At 43.6% G+C, this 6,947-nt stretch overlaps 1 long non-coding RNA gene across 1 annotated transcript; it reads left to right on the top strand.

The window, feature by feature from the left end:
• Nucleotides 1–1,635: 1,635 nt before the first annotated feature.
• On the top strand, nucleotides 1,636–3,075 carry LOC136571169 (uncharacterized). Its single transcript, XR_010785672.1, has 2 exons — nucleotides 1,636–2,087; nucleotides 2,660–3,075. It is a non-coding gene; the product is annotated as an uncharacterized lncRNA (long non-coding RNA).
• The last annotated feature ends 3,872 nt before the right edge of the window (nucleotides 3,076–6,947 follow it).

Here is a 6,947-nt window from a genome sequence, read left to right as displayed (position 1 = left end):
TCTTTCAGGTGCAGAAGGATAAAATCCAGGGCAGAGCCCCCCATCTTGGGTGAGGGGATTCCCCCGAGCAGGTCAGTCACTGTTTGTCTCTGCAGAGGGAGCATAAATGATGGCTGTTAGAGCAGTCTTCTTTGTCTCTCTTTTTAGGAAGTCAAGGCTGAGAGCAGCAGTCAAGGCCGAGTGGGCGAGGTGAGCATTGAGTAGTGTACAGAAGCAGTTGTTTTTGCTGATGTCTCAGTTTCTGGTGCAGCTCTAAGCATCTCCACTTTTTTTTTATTATTTTAGGTGGTCCGCTTGCCATCTATCCTGGCCGAGCATGCCCATTCCACGTGTGTGCAGCTTAAGGTATCAGTGTGGCATCCTTGTCAGATTTGGGAGGTTGTGTTTTCACAGTGTCTCAGCATGCTTTTCTGCTTTGTTTCTTTGCAGGTGCTGTCGCTGCCCTAGGCATGCCAAGGAACGGAGGAGGGCAGGTGAGTCGGGGTTTAGGCAGGCTGACTCATAGGTGAGCGTTACACAGCAGCATGCTAAGGGTGTACCTTTTCTTTTTGCAGGTATCTTCTGGGCACCCTCTGGAGTCAAATCAAGATTTGAGGTGAGCCGGGGCGGGGGTGCGGAGGAGCCCTGGGGGTTACTGTTTTTGAGGGCAATAGTCACCTTTTCTGTTTTGTCTTAGGTACCCTGAGGAGCCTCGTAGCCAAAGGTTGGAAAGGACAGCACCGAGGCACACACGGAGCACATTTCAACATCCACGTCCGACCGAGGATGGATTTTGTCCTCTCATCTTCCAAAAGCTAAGTGTCGGGGCCAGTGGTTGGGAGAAGGGGACAAACCTTTACTATCACAGAAGGCAATCAGTTGTCAGCTTAGCGGAGAGGTCTGTAGTGGGGTGGGCTGTCTGGAAGTAAAGGGAGAGGGTTTCCCCTCAGCCTCGCCAGGGCCTTTGCTGGGCAGGGCAGTTCCGACCCATCTCCACATTTTTGTGTACTTTGCGTCGTCCGCCTTCCTCGACTCAACATGGTCACGGATGTTTCCCCTGAGTAGCTCGCCTTCAGGTCCGGAGCTATCGCCACGGTCACCCGGCCGTCGGCTTCCTTCTCTAGGCTCGCTGAGCCTCTCGAGCATCCTCTTAACTGCTGTGGCAGTAACTTCTTTTAACGAGTTACATTTCATCATCACGTGCTATCGTCATAGGGCTTCCTTTCCTTTGGCATCATCAGCCTCTGGCTCATCTTGCGCTAGGCATCTCGGGTCCCTAAGGGGACAGTGCCAGGCAGTTGCCACTTGTCTCTGTGTTATGTCACCTGTGTCTATGTTATGTTGTCCGTGTCTGTGTCCGTTGTCTTCCATGTCATAGGCCTTTGTTACGTCTCGATGCTTTATCGGCACTATTCTGTGCCATATAGGCCGTGTTCTACTCACGTTCCTTTCTGGATATCCCTTCTTCTGGCATCTTTACATTTTTACTCTTTGAGACAGGAATGTCTCAAACGGACAAGATGTTCACATCCATCTTCCTTCTCACTACCAGCTTTGGTAGTGCCTTTTTTTCCATGCCCTTCTCTTGGACTGCTAGAGGGAGTGTCTTGCACCCTCCTCATGTGACTGCAGTACTTCTATAAGTTCCATCTTCTCAAGGGTATAGGACTCAAGAATTCATCTTCCAGCGAGTTATCTCAAGTCCTGTCTTTTATATTGTGTGTACCTGTGCTGGCTTATACTGTACGTACCTACACTCTATGTACACTTGCACTGTATGCATCGACTTACATTGTTGTGTGTACTTATATTGTACCACTTAAGGTTGGAGCTGCCCTGCCAGGGCACATAGTCACAGTTAGGTAGAAGAGTTATAAAAACTTTACTGTTCATCTGTCTTTTATGGAATTTTGGGTAGAAAACTTACTGGTCCAGAGTGCAGACAAGTCCTAGCTGTCAGATAGCCACTCGTTGACCGCTTCCTGTCGTCTCACAGGTCCCTGAGGCTGCCGATTTCCCCAGAATCTACCATTTGACGTCAAGGAGCGCAGCCAGAAGATGTGTCAAGCACGTTGTCCAGCGTCTCGAGTAAGGGCTGCAGCGAGCGTGTAAGTGGGAAGAGCGTGTGAGCGTGTGTGAGAGCACGTGTCTGTGTCTGTCTGCGTCTGCTCGTCTCCGCATGTGTCAGCGCATGCTGACTGGATTACTGGATTTAACCTTGTGTGTGTGACTTTTGCTTTTCAAGTTTTTTAACTCATTTTTAAATTTAGAATAAAAAATCCCCAGCTGGGTTCCCCCCCCCCCCCCCCCCCCCCGGCTGTTTTTTTTTTTTTCCTCGGTCCCGGTCAGTCTGTGAGGCGACGTTCATCACCAAAGTTTGGGCACAGACTGTCCAGGGACCGGGGTTTTTTTGTCAAGGAGGAGGATTTTTTTGAGGCTCCCGGAAACCACGTTCCCGAGGACCAATGATTGCTGGGGTGTAATTTAGCAGTTGTGATGAGAGGGATGGTGACTTCGTGTGTCATCTGAAGGGGGGTGTTAATGGTAGATGAGTGTTGTTTTTTGTGTGCTTTTGTTGGTTTGGGTTTCCTATAACAATAAATCCACATGTAATGAAAATAGAAAAAGGTTATCATCTTGTGTTAATATGTGTGTTGTGTTGTATTGCTCTGTATTGCAGGGTGAGCACAGCGTGAACCCTCTCCTCCTTGCTGTGACACCTGGGCTGGCAGTGATGACACAGTGACCTCGGCCGGCCGATGCTGCCTGTGCCATCACCTGGCACTGACGTGTTTGATGAAAATCCTTTTGCTGGGATTTTTCTCCTGAGAAGCCTCAGAACAGAAATGGAACCAGTAACAATCTGCTGGCTGTGGAGTGTGGGCTGGAGATGGTTTAGCAACAGGGGCATCTTGGATTGGTCTCCTGTGCATTGTTTCTACTTGATGACCAATCATGGTCCAGCTGCGTCGGGGCTGTGAGCAGTCCCAGGTTTTTATTATTCATTCCTTTCCAGCTTTCTGATGTCTCCTTGCTCTTTTAGTATAGTTCTACTATCTCATTTTCTTTTAATATAATAGAGATGATAAAATAATATTTCAGCCTTCTGAAAGGTGGAGTCAAGATTCTCGTCTCTTCCCTCGTCCTGGGGACCCTCATCACCACAATCAGCAGCTGAGCGGGTTTGTGCGAGCCTCTCAGTAACCCTCGGCCGGTCCTGAGTCGGCAGACACCGGGGGGGCAGCCCCGACACGGCTGAGAGAGGGGAGACACCCTCTGTGCCCCGAGGGTGCTGAGGGCACCTGGGCTGGGGGGAGACACTCTCTGTGTGTGCCCCGAGGGTGCTGAGGGCACCTGGGCTGGGGGGAGACACTCTCTGTGTGTGCCCCGAGGGTGCTGAGGGCACCTGGGCTGGGGGGAGACACTCTCTGTGTGTGCCCCGAGGGTGCTGAGGGCACCTGGGCTGGGGGGAGACACTCTCTGTGTGTGCCCCGAGGGTGCTGAGGGCACCTGGGCTGGGCCCCTGTGCAGCACAAGAGACACCAGAGACAGCGGTAGATGATAAAGGGCTGACTCTTAGCAGGGGTTAATCCAAGGTTTTATTAGGAGTCCCAAAGGAGCTCCTGCACCTCAGGGGCCTCCTGCCGAGAGCCCCGGGAGATGTGTCAAGGTCACATTTAAAGGGAGGTGGAAACCAAAAGTAGATAACATCCTACCAACCATTAAGTGACCCTAAGGGATGGATGCTGGGGGATCCAGACATACAGGACAGCGTATGGGGCAAGGCTTGGGGGGCTGACCCCTGGCCTCTGGCTGATCACTCGACGACTTGGACCGAAACTTCTGGATGGAGGGGATGGGAGGCTGAGTGATTGACAGAGAGGCAGGGTGGGCATTTGGGGATGATCTCATCCCGGGAGAGGATAACACAGGTAGAAGGAGGGGGGTACAGTTTGGGATAAACCATTTGGGAAAAATATGGGGATACAAAACAAAATGACTTCAACGTATTACAAAGTATAAAAATCCACTACAGCAGGTTTGGGCAGCACCAAATAAAATGTAATAAAATGCTTTAAAAATAAAAAAATTAAAAATAAAAATTAAATAAAATTTAAAAAAACAAAATTAATTTAAAATAAATGAAAAACAAAAACTGTAAAGTGCTGTAAGAGTTCCCGAAAAGGTAGTGCCGTAATGCAAGACCCTCAAACACCACCACAATCACCAGCTTGAGTTGGTCTGGGCAGTAGTAAATAAAAAAAACTAAAAACCTTTAAAAATAGAAAAATAAAAAATAAAAAATTAAATTTAAAAAATTAAATAAAATCTTTTAAAATAGAAAAATTAAAAATAAAAATTTAATAAAAAATAAAATTAAAAAATAAAATAAATGCTTTAAAAATAGAAAAATTAAAAATAAAAAATAAATAAAAAATAAAATTAGAATAATAAAATAAAAGCTATAAAAATAGGAAAATAAGAAATAAAATTAAAAAATAAATTTAAAGCTCTAAAAATAAAAAAAATAAAAATAAAAATTAAATAAAAAATAAAAATAGAAAATAAATGCTTTAAAAGTAGAAAAATTAAAACTAAAATAAAAAATAAGATTAAAAAATTAAAATAAAAAGCTTTAGAAATAGAAAGATTAAAAATAGTAAGTAAATAAAAAATAAAATTAAAAAAATAAAATAAAAACCTTTAAATATAGAAAAATTAAAACTAAGTAAATAAAAAATAGAAAAATAAAATAAAAGCTTTAAAAATAGAAAAATTAAAAATAAAAAATAAAAAAATAAAATAAAAGCTTTACAAATAGAAAAAGTAAAAATAGAAATTAAATAAAAAATAAAATTTAAAAAAAGCTTTAAAAATAGAAAAATTAAAAATAATAAGTAAATAAAAACTAAAATTAAAAAAATAAAAATGCTTTAAAAATATATGAATTAAAAATAAAAATTAAGTAAAATTAAAAAAAACAAAATTAATTTAAAATAAATGAAAAACAAAATAAAAACTGTAACGTGCTGTAAAGTGCTGTAATCGTTCCATAAAAGGTAGTGCCGTAATGCAAGACCCTCAAACACCACCACAATCACCCGCTTGAGTTGGTCTGGGCAGCACTAAATAAAAAAAACTAAAAACCTTTAAAAATAGAAAAATTAAAAATAAAAAATAAAATTTAAATAAAAAATAAAAATAAAAAATAAATGCTTTAAAAATAGAAAAATTAAAAATAATAAGTAAATAAAATTTTAAAAATAAAATAAAAAGCTTTAAAAATAGAAAAATTTAAAATAAACAGTAAGTAAAAAATAAAATTAAAAAATTAAAATAAATTTAAAATAAATTAAAAACAAAATAAAAACCGTAAAGTGCTGTAAAGTACCATAAAATTTCCATAAAGGGTAGTGCCGTAAAGCGCGACGGTCGCAAAAGGTGCCGTAAAGCGCGACTGTCGCAAAACTGCCGTAAAGCGCGACTGTCGCAAACGGGGCCGTAAAGCGCGACTGTCGAAAAGGGGGTCGTAAAGCGCGACTGTCGTAAAAGGGGCCGTAAAGCGCGACTGTCGCAAAAGGGGCCGCAAAGCGCGACTGTCGTAAAAGGGGCCGTAGAGCGCGACTGTCGCAAAAGGGGCCGTAGAGCGCGACTGTCGCAAAAGGGGCCGTAGAGCGCGACTGTCGCAAAAGGGGCCGTAAAGCGCGACTGTCGTAAAAGGGGCCGTAAAGCGCGACTGTCGCAAAACTGCCGTAAAGCGCGACTGCCGTAAAACTGTGCCATATAGGCTGGCAGCGCCGTGGCCGTCACTGAATGCCGCACAAGATCGCGACGGCCTCCCGAGTGGGCGTGTCCGGGACGGAGCGCCGTGTCGACGGGCTGACGTCATTAGGCGGCACTCTGCCTGCAGTGCGCCGGTCCAGACGGCAGGGGGCGCTGTGCCTGCAGTGCGCCAAAGCAGACGGCAGGGGGCGCTGTGCCTGCAGTGCGCCAAAGCAGACGGCAGGGGGCGATGTGCCTGCAGTGCGCCCATGCAGACGGCAGGGGGCGCTGTGCCTGCAGTGCGCCAAAGCAGACGGCAGGGGGCGCTGTGCCTGCAGTGCGCCAAAGCAGGCGGCAGGGGGCGCTGTATAAATAGAGTATTAAGTATCAACTATCTAGAAGAAGAAATAAAAGCTCTATGTCACCTGCAGCTGTAGAAAATTTCAGCTCCCATGGAGGAAATAATTTTCCTAAAATCATTACCGTTTTGGGGTTTTTTGCACTCCCCGGTAGCCTGAACGTTTCTACTGCTGCTTTTTTATTCTAAAGCTAGAATGGAAATCCAAGATTAGAAATACAGGGAAAGAAAGAGAGAAATGATTAAAGAGAGAAAGAAAGAAAGAGAGAGAGAGACAGAGAGAAAGAAAGAAAGAAAGAAAGAAAGAAAGAAAGAAAGAAAGAAAGAAAGAAAGAAAGAAAGAAAGAGACAGAAAGAGAGCGAGAGAAAGAAAGAAAGAGAGAGAGAAAGAAATAGAGACAGAAAGAGAGTGAGAGAAAGAAAGAGAGAGAGAAAGAAATACAGACAGAAAGAGAGAGACAGAAAGAGAGAGACAGAAAGAAATAGAGACAGAAAGAAAGAGACAGAAAGAGAGCGAGAGAAAGAAAGAAAGAGAGAGAGAAAGAAATAGAGACAGACAGAAAGAAAGAAAGAGAGGGACAGGAAGAGAGCGAGAGAAAGAAAGAGAGAGAGAAAGAAATAGAGAAAGACAGACAAAAAGAGACAGAAAGAGAGCGAAAGAAAGAGAGAGAAAGAAATAGAGACAGAAAGAGAGCGAGAGAAAGAGAGAAAGAAATAGAGAGAGACAGAAAGAAAGAGAAAGAGAGCGAGAGAAAGAAAGAGAAAGAAATAGAGAGAGACAGAAAGAAAGAGAGAGACAGGAAGAGAGCGAGAGAAAGAACGAGAGAAAGAAATAGAGACAGAAAGA

This window comes from Molothrus aeneus, unplaced genomic scaffold (assembly GCF_037042795.1).
Source record: "Molothrus aeneus isolate 106 unplaced genomic scaffold, BPBGC_Maene_1.0 scaffold_80, whole genome shotgun sequence".
Lineage (NCBI taxonomy): Eukaryota > Metazoa > Chordata > Aves > Passeriformes > Icteridae > Molothrus > Molothrus aeneus.
Note: the sequence above shows the minus strand (reverse complement) of the source record. Positions and strands in the feature narration are given on the sequence as shown.